Genomic DNA, 15115 nt, shown 5'->3' with positions numbered 1-15115 from the left:
CGGGCCGACCTGGATGGATCCAATCGTAAACTACTTGGAAAACGATCAACTTCCAGAAAATCAAGACGAAGCAAGAAAAGCTAAGATTCGAGTTGCGAAGTACACGATGATTGACGGTGTATTGTATAAAAGAGCTATCTCGGATCCTCTTCTCCGATGCCACGGACTGAAAGGGGCCGAGTACACAATGGCGGAAGTACATTAAGGAATATGCGGGAGCCACATGGGGAGCCAAGCATTAGCATCTAAGATACTTTGGCAAGGATTCTACTGGCCAAGAATGCAAGAAGAAGCTATGAAATATGTAAAGACATGCGAGAAATGTCGAGTACTCGCACCTGTTCTGAGCCGACCTGTGACAAAGCTAACCTTGATGCTGAGCCCCATACCATTCGCCATGTGGGGAATAGATATCCTCGGAGACTTTTCCCCAACTTCCAAAAATTGAAAGTACTTGGTGGTAGCCATCGACTACTTCACCAAGTGGGTCGAGGCTGAGCCGTTGGCCACCATCACCTAGAAAAACATGGAAAAATTCTTCCGAGATAAGATCGTCTATCGGTTCGGGCTACCCAAAGTGCTCATCACAGACAATGGGGCACAATTCAACAACCCAAACTTTTGAGAATTCTGCAAGCACTTTTACATAGATTTTTGCCCGATGGCGGTAGCTCATCCATAAGCCAATGAGCAAGTGAAAGTGTCAAACCAAACACTATTGGCGGGAATAAAAAGGAGATTAGATGAGGCAAAAGGAAGGTGGGTGGAAGAGCTCCCAAGTGTCCTTTGGGCTATCGGACGATAGTGAGAAGACCCACGGGTGAAAGCCCATTTTAGCTAGCATACGGAACTGAGGCCCTCACCCCTATAGAGATCAAGGCCTTGTCACATTGAGTACTCAACTTTGATGAGAAGACCTATAAAGACGGATTCAGGGCAAATCTTGACTTCCTCGATGAAGTAAGAGAGAATGCATTGCTTCGCAATACGGCTTACCAATAGAGAACAACAAGATATTATGACTCAAGGGTGAAGGAATGGCACTTTCGCCAAGGGGACCTCGTCCTCAGAAAAGTCAGTGCATCTCAACCAAGACAACAAGAAAAACTAGCGGCAAACTGGGAAGGACCATATATAGTCTCCAGGCAAATCCGCCCAGGGATGTATCACTTGCAGACTCCAGGGGGCAAGAAGGTACTAAGGCCATGGAATTCTAAGAATTTAATGAAATTTTTTCAATAAGTATTCTGTTCAGCTCGATTCAGTCCGTGCACCTATGTTCTCGACTTCGGCCTCGACTTTTTTGATTCAGCTCAAATGTTACTTTAAGTTTGAAATTTAATAAATTGAGATTCCTCTTCATTCTCGAGTTTGTTTTGAGTCTAAAACATACTGAGTCATAAGACCAGTCCTCATAGACTGGCTGACGTTGAAGACCGACCCTCATAGGTCGGCAGCTAAGTCATAAGACCAATCCTCATAGATTGGATGACTACTAAGACCAACCCTCAAAGGTCGACGACTAAGTCATAAGACCAATCCTCATAGATTGGCTGACTACAAAGATCGACCCTCATAGGTCGGCAACAAGGTCATAGGACCAGTCCTCATAGGTTGGCTGAACAGTGAGAATAACCTTCACGAGCTAACCATCCAAAGGCCGAGCATGACCACCGAGCTGAATGGCGGTTGAGATTGAACAAAAATCGCCTAAGGCATGGAGCTCGGCCGAGGGACAGCTTGGCACAATATTCCTACCCGAGGCCGAACATGGCGATCGAGCAGATCCGATAACTGGCTTTCTAAGACTTCGAATTCGTTCGAAGGCTTGGCCTTGCTCCTACATCTCACTACGTGGACGAATACCTTGGCCGAGCCGACAGCTAAGGCAAAAAGAAATAAAAATTTGCTAAGGCATAAAGCTCGGCCAAGCAATCGGCCTCGACGCACGCGTATGGTTACAGAAGCAATGAAAAGAAGGGAGATGACCGAATGCAAACACTTACACAAAAATTTGAAAGAAAATATACTTCATTGATTAAAGCCGATGACTCGGCATAGTACATTCAGCACGCCTTTCGGCTCGGTACATATATATAAAAAAAAAAAAAAAAGAAAGAAAAGAACTCTCTCGAAACCCTGAGAATGAGGACATGTACATCTCAAAAAGGAAAAAAAAAGAAAGAGAAGACTTCAGAGTGTAGGAACGTTGAGCGGGTCCTTGGCAGCATCCTCGGCAGGATCCTCGATGGCATCCTTCGTAAGGTGCTTGACAGGCGAGCTCTTCGGGTCCTCGGCAAGGGTAGATAGCTTGGCCAATAGGGTAACCTCGGTCGGGACGGCCTGTAAAACCTCCACCCCTTCCTCCTCACCCAACTCCTCGACCACTGTGGCCGCGTCCTCATCAAGCTGAGCAAGGTTAAGATTGGGAAAGGCCGCCTTGACCTCAACCAGCAGGTCAGCCCAACCCTCATCGTACCCAGCCTAGTACGAAGGTTTCTGCAAGCCGTGGCATAGCTCATTGAATTCCTTCGATCGAAGGTACTCGTCCACCACCTCGGCTCGGGCATGAGCCAGATCGGCCTCGGCCTTCTTCTTCAATTGCTCCAGCTCAGCCTTCAGGGCCTGTACCTCCCTCTAATGCTGAACCCATAAAGGGCCCACCTTATCTTGAAGGGCCTTGAGGTCAGACTCGGCCCTCTCGGCCTTCGTTTAGGCCTCTCAACGTGCCTAGATGGCCTTGCGAGCCTCCTTCCCTGCTCTATTGGACTGAGCCTCAAGGGAGGCATTATTGTGGAGGGCCTGCTCGAGCCAAAGAGTGGCCTCGACTGCCTTGGAGAAACCCTGAAATAGCAAGCCGAGCATGAGTAGGGCTAAGCCAAAAGGGGAAAATTACTAAACAGGCGATAAGAAGGAGCTCAACTTCGCAAAATCTTGGAAAAGGGTGGACAAGAGCTCAGGGTCGCTCAAATCCTCCAACATGGCCTTGTCGGCAAGGAGCCGACCTACGTCAAGCCACTCCTTGGTATGAGGAGCTGAAGTCAGAGCCGAGTGGCCCGAAAAAAGATGCCCAGTCGATCGAATTGGGACGTTGTTAGCTGAGGCCCTCCCCAAGACCAGCCGAGCAACATCCGACCTCGAGGCGACCCCAGGAGAGTTACCACCCATGACGTTGATGGAGAATTTTTGACGTTTTATTTCCCTCAGTGGGCTTGACTCACCCTTCTCCTTCTTGGGTGGGCTCGGCTCGCCCTTGGTCTTCTCGGCCTCGAGGCCAACCTGTTGGACAAGTGTGTGTCCATCAAATCCGGTTCGGTCCAGTTCAACCTGGTTCACCTTTGTATTGAACATTTATACATTTTAGTTTAATATTGTCACATGCGATATAAACTTTTTGAGCATTATGTGTCCGTAAGTTATACTTAAAATGGTAGTCACGACTAGGGTTTGGGCTGGGCACCCTTATCATATGGTCGTCGCATTGGGTATGCCTAGACATGTGATGTCAGGGTACGAATGCGAGTGCTCACATGTTTGATGTGTGCCTTGGCGAAGAATCTACTTTATCGATTCCGTCATGTATTACTGCCAGATGTAGGAAGGGATAGATAGACATGTGTCACCGACACCCTGCACTTGAGGGAACCCTATCACTGCAAAGTGTGATCGTATTCTTTGGTTCATCAATGACTGAGACTCAAGTGAGTCCAAGCCGGTGTTCTGGGAATGCGTCAACACTTTGTGAGTGAAGGAGTTATCCAACACGGTCACCATTGCCCGATTGGGGAACACCAAGATAGAGACTGTTTGTACATGGTCGGATCAGAATCTGGATCCAGTACCATTTTGGAAATGGTTTTGCAAAATTTATTTTACATAAAATGATACATTATTTATAGTTATTTCAAATAAAGTGTTTTATCGAGTTTTGCAGGACCCGATCTGATGCACAGACGCTCTTATATGGACATGTACTATGGATTGGGGTTTGGCAGTACATGTGTACATGCCCTAGATTCCATAATGATGGCGTTGATTAGTGGGGGGGTTGTATATGATAAATTGTTATCATATAGGGAGTTATTTAGAATTTGATAATTTAATTGGCTCTTTATTTAATTAATGGGTTTGGTGCTAATTGTAATTATCCATTAATAATTAAATAAAGAATCTAATTAATACTTTCCCTATTAGATTCTGCTTCTTCACCTGTGTAGCACTTTGAATTTAAATAGAACTACCAGACTGAGAGAGACAGAGAGTCAGACTCTCACTAGGGCTCTATTAAATCTATCTAGGATTTAATTAAACCCTATTATTATAAATAGGGGACCAACACACAAGAGGGAGAAGAAGTTCTTCACGTTTTTGGAGCAGACACTCTCTCTCCTACGTTTTTGGTTTCTCTCTCTCCCTCTTGTGATCTCTCTTCTTCTTCTTGCTCCTCTCACCTGTGTTTGAGAGTTAGGGTTTATGAAACCCTAGATCTGTGCTGAGGAGTTTGAGGGCATCTGGGATTGGCGTGTAGAACCTTGGTAGCACCATTGGAGGTTCAGATCTGTTTGCTTGGAGCGCTCACTGGAGGAAGAACCACTGTCTATTGGAGGAGCAACACTTGAGGCTCACCAGGTTAGCAGTTCTTTATTAATTCTTTCCTTTCATTGATTATTAATATTTATGGGATGCGAAAGAAACTCGAATCGATTAATTTTTGCTGCGCATTCGAGTATGGGATGGATCCCTCTTGCCATGTGATGGACTAGAGATGAATTTCTCCGTCCTTATTGTGATAATTAATTTTATGGGACACAGTAGGGAAGGAGAAACCCTAATAGGGATGCACCAGGGTTCCCATGGGTGACCATGGGAAACCCTAAAATTTAATGGGGCACCTATGGGACACCATGGGATAACCCAGGGTGTGCAAAACCCTAATTTTTCTGTATATTGGTTTTCCTAAGGAATCATGGTTTGATCACTGGACCGTTGTTTGACCAACAGTGTGGTATCAGAGCCACCACTCCCACACATGAATATTGAATAATTAATGGATTAATATGATTATCATGAGTGGGATACAAGTTGCACATGGGTGGTTAAAATTATGGTTGTTGTAACAACCTTCCCATGTGCACATGGGTAGTTACATGGTTATTAGTGTAACAACCTACCCATGTGATGATGGATTTGGTTTGTTTTATTTATTCTAATTATTGAAGCATGTATCCAATTAAGGAGTGATTATTAATTTTATTAATTTAAATTTTTTAATCATGATTTATATGTGGGGGGGGAGCACACGCTACCAAGTCTCTGCGCACGCCCTCCCCCTATTGCCTGCCTATGTACGCATTCCCTTTACGGGGGCTATTGCCTGCGGGCTGCAGCCTACAGGCTGCTATCCGTGGGCAATAAGCCTATGGCCAGTAGGCTTATGGGCTTGGCCATGGGCTGCTGCCTGTGGGCCTTGGGCTTGCGAGCTGCACAGGGAGTGCCTGCAGCCTGTGCAAGTGGGCTGCATGCACCCCCCTTGTTTTTCCTCCAGTTTAACAATAAAAATAAATAAATAAAAAAATAAATTTTTCAAAACATAATTTTATTCATTTGTTTTGTTTTTTGGAGGATGAAGATGGGTGAAGGGATTCCCCCCTTTATCCACTTGTAATTAAAATTGTGATTTTAATTTTATGGGCTTGGATACATGTTATCACATGTGATGTGGTGGTTCAATAATTGATGGAATCCATGTTATAATTTTTTTTTACTTGCTTTAATGCCCATGCATGAATTTATATTACGATGTGATTATGGGAATGGCATTCTAATAAATGGATGGATTGTTTATGTATGTGATACATGGGGTTATGGGTGGATGTGATGCTTTTCTCTCTTTCTCTCTTTCTCTCTTTCTCTCTCTCCCCCTATCTTTTTTATAAACAAATGTACTCCACTCCATGGGCAGCCCAAATGGTGGGTTGGTTTCTCCATGCGGGGTTTCTTTATTATTATGGAAAGGAAAATGTATAAAATTTTTCCTAGGTTTCCATTGTAATTTTAGAGGTGTTAGGACTCCCAGGGCATATAGATGGTGATCCACATGTGGCGCTCAAAGCTTATGGAGATGCAAGTCACCTACTTTGAAGACGTGATCTGGTGGAGGAGATGATCGAGGTGTGGCATCCATGGCATAATAAATGCACCCAAAGTTATTAGTTTTATTTTTATTGGGAGGATTCTTTAATTGCTTCTGATAAAAATGCCGCCATCCCATAATCACTTTTAATTAATGTTGATTAATTATGTTATTTTATTCCATCCATGATATGTATGTGAGAGTTGCTTAATCCCTCTTTAATCATAATACATGTATGATATGGACTAGTCTTAATCGGTAGACATGTCCATGGCCTCCTATTGAAGATAAATGTAGAGATTGTGTGATATGCCCCGTACACGCCGACAGGACATTGCCAAGACCACTGTCACATTTCTCTATATTTACCTCTATCGAGATACGTTAGGGTATGGATAGTGAGAGGGCACTGCGATAGTGGGCCATCTTTCATGATTCCATTATTCTAACTAATGCGATAGGTAAGTACATGACTTGGGTGTGTGTCAGTCGACAAGATCTGGACATGGCACCCAGGTGGCAGAAAATATTGGAAGCCCATGAGGCAGACAGCTTAGTCCACACTACCACGGTGTGTATAATGACACCCGACAGGGTAAGTTATGCATGCAAGGGTTGTAGGTATCCAATTCATCTTTTGGGTTATGAGGGAAACCCAAATCATGAAAGACCATTGATGCGTGTGCTCAATTTATTATTTTCAATAGTCATTAATTGGCATGTAGTTATTTACTTGTGCATGTGTAGATTAATATACGATGGCTGCCATTAATTCTAACCTGTTAACACTCATTAGCGAATACAAACTTAATAGTACAAACTATGTCGATTGGTACCAGAGCATTAAGTTGCTCCTGACTGCTGAAGGACTATACACAGTTCTAGATGAACAAGTTCCTCCTCAACCCGACCTGAACGATTTTGAGACAAATGAAGAGATGTAGGAGTTCCTCAAGAGGGATTCTAAGGCATCACTCTATATCCTAGGATCGTTGAAAAAGTCAGTTGTAGACTCAGTCAAGGATATACACACTACTGGGGGTAAAATGGATAAGCTTACTGAATTGTTCAACAGGCAGTTGACACACACACATTCTGATGCGGTGAGTCAAATTCATAACTCCTAGATGTCCCAGGGGACTCCAGTGATAGATCATGTAATGAAAATGATCAATCTATTTGAAAAACTGAAATCCATGGGGACTGATTTCAGCCTGCGATACAAGACTGATGTGATCTTAGCGTCACTCACTTCTGCCTACACACCTTTTAGGATGTCCTATAAGATGTCTGAGAAGGAGATGGAGCTCATCGAGCTTGCTAATGCACTGGTAGAGGCTGAAGCGTCCTTGAAAAAGGACAAGGCTGAGGTCAATGCAACTGAGGCAAAGCCTTCTTCAAATGGGAAGAAGAAGAAAAAGGGAAGTAAGGGTAAGACCCTGAAAGCCAAGGGTGGGAAGTCTGGCAATAAAGGCAAAGGCAAGTGCTTCTATTGCAAGAAGGAGGGTCACTGAAAAAGAAACTGTCATGCTTACCTGGCAACTTTGAAAGACAAGAAGTCGGATGAAACAGAGGCTACTAAAGAAGGTACATGTGATGTTCACGTTCTTTATGAGTCTAATTTGTCTTTTGAACCGACCAATTCTTAGTTGGTGGATAATGGATCCATTGTTCACATTTGCAATGATTTATAGGGGTTCAAGGAGATATGAAACCTAGAAAGAAATGAGATGCATCTTCGGATGGGCACTAGAGCTGAGACCATGGCGATGGCTATGGAAACTTTTATTTTGAAATTTAGTTCTGCTAGTTTAGTTTTAAAGGATTGCTATTATGTACCCTCTTTCAAGAGGAAGATAATTTCAGTTTCAAAACTTGTTTTGGACGGATATAGTTTTTTCTTTAATTCTAAGTTAATTATTCGTTTTAATAATTCCTTTGTGGCATCCGGATATATGCAAAGTGGTTTGTATTTTCTAGATTGCCTTATTAGAATGAATGTTGTTTCAATTGTTGATTTGAAACGAAAAGCAGCTCCAGTGAACTCAACATATCTATGGCATCTAAGATTAGGTCACATTAATGTGGACCGAATCAGTAGATTGGTGAGGGATGGACCCTTAGAGAGTCTGAGGGTGGAACGATTCCCAACTTGTGAGTTATGCCTTCAGGGCAAAATGACCAAGAAACCCTTTAGCAAAAAAAGTACTAGTGCCATAGATCTGTTAGAGTTAATACACACTGATGTGTGTGGACCCATAAACATACAAGCGAGATATGGGTATGAGTACTTTATCACATTCACCAATGATTACTCTAGATATGGTTACATATACTTGATACGTAGGAAATCAGAAGCCTTTGATAAATTCAAAGAATTCCAAGTCGAGGTTGAAAATAGCTCGATAAACGTGTCAAGTCCTTACGATCAGATCGTGGAGGGGAGTATCTATCGGATGAATTTAAAGATCATCTCATAGCCTAAGGGATAGTTAGTCAGCTAACTAATCCAGGCACACCACAACAAAATGGTGTATCCGAACGATGCAATAGGACCCTTTTGGATATGGTCCGGACGATGCTCACTTATAGTGAGCTGCCTCTCTCTTTCTGGGGGTATGCTTTAGAATCGGCAATTTACATCTTGAATAGGGTTCCATCCAAGTCTGTAGCTAAGACACCCTTTGAGTTGTGGAAAGGGCGTAAGCCCAGTATTCAACACCTTAGGGTATGGGGTTGCATAGCACATGCGCAAAAGCAACAGACAGACAAGTTGGAATCTAGGACTTCAAGATGCCATTTCATAGGCTACCCCAAAGGCACGATAGGCTATTATTTCTATGACCTAGTTGACCAGAAGGTCATTGTAAGTAAACATGTCACATTTCTGGAGGAAGAAATGATGACGCAGAGGTCCGAACCAGTAGTCATTAAAGAGCTATAAGATAGCTCAGAAACGTCACTTCCAGAAGTGAGACCAACTAACATACCCACTGAAATACCAACACCTGAAGAACCTCGACGCAGTGGGAAGACTATTAGACCACCCACCAGGCTTACTCTTCTAACCGAAGAGGAAACAGTGGAAGAGTTTCACATGGTATCGGTTGAATCGGATGATGATCCGATGACATACTCTGAGGCTCTAAAGGATGTTGATGCCACTAGGTGGCTGGAAGCAATGCGCTCTGAAATCGATTCGATGCATTCCAACAAGGTCTGGACTCTATTCGTTCCACCACTTGGCGTCAAGCTGATTGATTGTAAATGGATCTTCAAGTGGAAGAAAGGCGTAGATGAAAAGGTCGAGAGATTCAAAGCGAGATTGGTGGCAAAGGTTTATACCCAGAAAGAGGGTATAGACTATGAGAAAATCTTTTCACCAGTAGCGTTGATGAAATCCATCAGGATTTTATTGGCTATCGCCGTACACTTTGATTATGAGATCTGGAAGATGGATGTGCAGACTGTATTTCTAAATGGGTTCCTTCAAGAGGAAATCTACATGGAACAGCAAGAGGGGTTCTTTTCCTTGGAGGAAGAAAGAAAGGTGTGCAAATTACAGAGGTCCATTTATGGGCTGAAGTAGGCTTCCAGGAGCTGGAACATCAGGTTTGATCAATCAATCAAATCGTTTGGTTTTGATCAAAACATAGATGAACCATGTGTTTACAAGAAGATCAGTGGGAGGGCAGTATGTTTTCATATTTTATACGTAGATGACATATTGCTGATTGGTAACGATGTAGGTTTTCTTTCGTCAGTAAAATAGTGGTTATCCACAATGTTTTCAATGAAAAACCTTGGTGAAGCTAGCTATATCCTTGGGATCAAATTCGTAAGAGATCGCCAGAAAAGAATGCTAGGCTTGTCACAGGCTACCTATATAGACAAAGTCCTGGCCAGATTTAGTATGGAGAACTCCAAGAGGAGAAGTGTTCCCTTTAGATATGGAGTCAGTCTTTCTAGATCTCAATGTCCTCAGTCTCAGATAGATATTGAAGAGATGAAGAGGATTCCCTATGCCTCAGCAGTAGGGAGTCTTATGTACGCTATGTTGTATATGAGGCCGGACATTTGCTATGCAGTAGGTATGGTAAGTCGTTATCAATCTAACCCTGGACGCCAGCATTGGAGTGCTATCAAGAATATCCTCAAGTACCTGAGAAGGACTAAGGAATATTTCATGGTTTTTGGATCTGATCAGTTGTTAGTATTGGGATACACATATTCGGGTTTCCAAACTGACAAGGATGATAGAAAATCCACGTCCGGGATGGTATATCTAATGGGTGGAGATGCCATTGTGTGGCGGAGTGCGAAACAAAAGTCTACAGTCGATTCTACTACCGAAGTAGAATACCTTGCAGCTTGTGATGCAGCAAAAGAAGGTGTTTGGCTGAGGAAATTCCTATCAGATTTGGAGGTAGTCCCTGATCTTGTCAAGGGCCCTATTCCCTTGTTATGGGACAACAAAGGGGCCATTGCACAAGCTAAGGAGCCTAGGGCTCATCAGAGGAACAAGCACGTGCAATGGAAGTATCACCTCATCAGAGAGATTATCCAGCAGGGTGACGTGAGTATCTCCAAAGTGGATACAACTGAAAATGTGTCTGATGCCATGACAAAGGGCTTGTCACTAGGTGTGCTTGAGAAACACATGGAGGCCATGGGTTTAAAATATATGGGGAATTGACTTTGATGTACAAGTGGGAGATTGTTGGACAAGTCTGTGTCCATCAAACCCGGTTCGGTCCGGTTCAACCCGGTTCACCTTTGTATTAAACATTTATACATTTTAGTTTAATATTGTCACATGCGATATAAAATTTTTGAGCATTATGTGTTCGTAAGTTATACTTAAAATGGTAGTCACGACTAGGGTTTGGGCTGGGCACCCTTATCATATGGTCGTCGCATTGGGTATGCCTAGACATGTGATGTCAAGGTACGAATGCGAGTGCTCACATGTTTGATGTGTGCATTGGCGAAGAATCTACTTTGTCGATTCCCTCGTGTATTACTGCCAGATGTAGGAAGGGATAGACATGTGTCACCGACACCCTGTACCTGAGGGAACCCTGTCACTGCAAAGTGTGATCGCATTCTTTGGTTTATCAATGACTGAGACCCAAGCGAGTCAAAGCCGGTGTGCTGGGAATGCGTGAACACTTTGTGAGTGAAGGAGTTATCCAACACGGTCACCACTACCCGATTGGGGAACACCAAGATAGAGACTGTCTGTGCATGGTCGGATCAGAATCTGGATACAGTACCATTTTGGAAATGGTTTTGCAAAATTTATTTTACATAAAATGATACATTATTTATAGTTATTTCAAATAAAATGTTTTATTGAGTTTTATGGGACCCGATCTGATGCACAGACGCTCTTATATGGACATGTACTATGGATTGTGGTTTGGTAGTACATGTGTACATTCCCTAGATTCCATAATGATGGTGTTGATTAGTGGGGGGTTGTATATGATAAATTGTTATCATATAGGGAGTTATTTGGAATTTGCTAATTTAATTGGCTCTTTATTTAATTAAAGGATTTGTTACTAATTGTAATTATCCATTAATAATTAAATAAAGAATCTAATTAATACTTTCCCTATTAGATTCTGCTTCTTCACCTGTGTAACACTTTGAGTTTAAACAGAACTGCCAGACTGAGAGAGAGAGAGAGTCAGACTCTCACTAGGGCTCTATTAAATCTATCTAGGATTTAATTAAACCCTATTATTTTAAATAGAGGACCAACACATAGGAGGGAGAAGAAGCTCTCCACATTTTTGGAACAGACACTCTCTCTCGTATGTTTTTGGTTTCTCTCTCTCCCTCTTGTGATCTCTCTTCTTCTTCTTGCTTCTCTCACCTATGTTTGAGAGTTAGGGTTTGTCAAACCCTAGATCTGTGCTGAGGAGTTTGAGGGCATCTAGTATTGGCATGTAGAACCTTGGTAGCACCATTGGAGGTTCAGATCTGTTTGCTTGGAGCGCTCACTGGAGGAAGAACCACTATCTATTGGAGTAGCAACACTTGAGGCTCACCAGGTTAGCAGTTCTTTATTAATTCCTTTTGTTCATTGATTATTAATATTTATGGGATGCGAAAGAAACTCGAATCGATTGATTTCCGCTATGGATTCGAGTATGGGATGGATCCCTCTTGCCATGTGATGGACTAGAGATGAATTTCTCCGTCCCTATTGTGACAATTAATTTTATGGGCCGCAATAAGGAAGGAGAAACCCTAATAGGGATGCACCAGGGTTCCCATGGGCGCCCATGGGAAACCCTAAAATTTAATGGGGCACCCATGGGACACCATGGGATAACCCAAGGCGTGCAAAACCCTAATTTTTCTGTATATTGGTTTCCCTAGGGAACCATGGTTTGATCCCTGGACCATTGTTTGACCAATACAACCACTGTGTCCTTAGGGCTTGGTAGGATAGGCGCCTTACCCTTCCTCGCCTTGGAGGCCTCGGCCTTTGCCTTGGTCTTCTCTGCCGCTTTCCTTTTCCTCTCCTCCAGATGCTCGGCCTTCAGCAGAGTCAAATCCAGCTAGGGGACATTGCCAACCATTGCAAGAACGGAAAGGGAGAGTTAGGACACACTAAGAAAAGTTACAAGTAATGAGCTCGGCTCAGATTTCCTACCCAGGGTTAGGTTCCACACCCGTAGAAACTCCTCATCCAGGATTTGTTGGACGTCAAATGGCGGGTGCTGGTGAATCTGATTGTACGAGGTCTGCTCGTACTCATTCAGAGGCAACACCCGGTTGACGTAACTTAACTTGATCTCCTTTCACTTAGTTCAAAAGGGACAGTTAGGAATGGAAGCAAAAAAGAATCGAGGCTTCTAGTGCTTGTTGGAGGTTGGCACTCTAGTCAACTACTTGTACGTGTTCAGCGCCGAACCCTTTTGAGTTCGACGGGTGAAGTAGTACAACCCCTTCTCCGAAGACTTCTTCAGATATAAGAGCGGAGAGAAGAGGTTCACACTCGTTGCTCGGCCCATCTGGCGGAAGAAGATGTGGAAGCCATACATCAGCAACCACGCGTTCGACTTCAGCTGGCTCGGGGACAGGTGGAAACGGTCCAAATTTTGGTCCACTAGCCCGAGCACTGGGATCCTGAAAGCATACTTAAAGGCGATCTCGTACAGAGCCACCTCCCCGGGACGAATGAAGCAGGCCATCTCCACAGGATTGGGAGCCCAGAGCATGATGTCCTCTGGGATAGCGTAAGTCTCCCTCAACCGTTGGAGATTAGCCTCGGTGACCATGCTCTCAACTGTGTCGATGCTTCCCTTGGTAGGCTCTGGGGCGTCCGTAGAGGAGTCAACAAAACCGACCTCATCATCCGAAGATCTCTCTTCGTCGGACTCTTTGTCTTCCAAGGACGATCCAGAGCTTTTGGCTTGGTCTTCAAGGATGGCTAAGGTTCTTGGCCGGACTCTTGGGGCAGGGGGCTTCAGCACCTTCGCTCTGACGGGATTCCACCACCATGGGCTGGTCCAGAGCCGAGCCCGATAAGTCAATTAGGGGAGAAAGGTGGAGAGCTCTCGGCATAGACTAGTAATCCCTCGCACCCCGGCAAGCACTTCGCCCATCGAACCACTACCGACTGACATGCTTAGAGAAGAGAACTTACTGATTGAAGGAGGCTTAGGAGATGAGCTGAACACAAGATGAGCTGAAAAACTAGAGGACGCCGAGCACTTGAAGATCAGAAGACTCTGAGCAAGCCGAGCACTTCAAAGATTTGAACGGTGGCAAATGAAGGAAGAGGCTTCACTATTTATAGCCACCGAGTCACCAGGATCCAACAACCAAAAAAACACTCAGATAAGGAGATCTAGCGGACTAGGACCACCGATGATTCGAATTCCCGAGCCATTATTGCTCTAGGTGAAGTGCCACTGACAACCCAACCGTCAGAGGCCATACGATGTCAAATCTTCAGTGGGAGAGCTCAAACTCAGCCTCAGAATCACATAGTCGGCACGCCAAAAGATCGTACTCATCAACCCGAGCTGAGCCTTGGTGAGTGGGGGCGCCAGTGATAAACAATAAAATAGCCCACCGTTCAGAGGGTGCCACATGGGCAAAACCCGATCAAACCTGAGGACCGAGCCGTGAGGTACCAAACCGAACACTAGGGGCCGAGCACTAAGCCGAGCGCACCAAGGTCGATCGAAAGGGAAAATTGCCGCTAAGCTCCAATGCCTAGTCAACCACCCAGGAGGTTGGACGGGCTTGCCGAGCTAAGGACCACGCCAAAGCTGGGCATAGCGCCATTGAACAATTCGATCATCACTCGAGTAGAGAATGAAGCAGAGCATTAAGGGCCGAGCCGCTTTGAGGCCGAGGCCTCTCCAGAAGCAGTCACGGCAACTTGCCCCGGATCAAGGGGCCACGTCGGCACATCCCGGGAATCACGGGGTACGAATCGGATCGCGATCCCACGATGGAATCGTATCACACTCCCATAAGGACTCCTACCTCATTAGGAGCCCGACTTTGAAAATCACGCTCCACTTTGCTCCGTGTGGAAGAGCCCAACCAATAACGGACTCTCATCATACAAGGACTCATCCAACCGTCTCATCTCATCCTATAAATACCCAGGTATGGAGCTCAAACAGCCATCTGACTTTTCACTAAGTTGAAACGTTGTTGCACTGGAGACCTAACTTAAGCATCGGAGAGTCCTTGGCCGGAGCCACACTTGTGCTCACTCGGTTTTTGCAGGCTCACCCTTGGGCGAACCGGGCGATGGCGGTTTTCACAAGCAACAAACCCATTGGTATAGCCCTAGAAGGGCTACGAGACTTCGGTTGGTCTGATCAGAGATTCGAGGTAAGTGGTCAGGTTACAAGAGTGGAAAGGTATTAAGCACCCACCTCGCCCGAATAAACCGATCTTTCTACTAGATGCTTGTTTCCAAATATACTCCCTTTATGAATG

This window comes from Telopea speciosissima, chromosome 5 (genome assembly GCF_018873765.1).
Source record: "Telopea speciosissima isolate NSW1024214 ecotype Mountain lineage chromosome 5, Tspe_v1, whole genome shotgun sequence".
Taxonomy (NCBI): domain Eukaryota; kingdom Viridiplantae; phylum Streptophyta; class Magnoliopsida; order Proteales; family Proteaceae; genus Telopea; species Telopea speciosissima.
The sequence above is the reverse complement of the archived record's forward strand: the minus strand, read 5'-3'. Positions refer to the sequence as shown.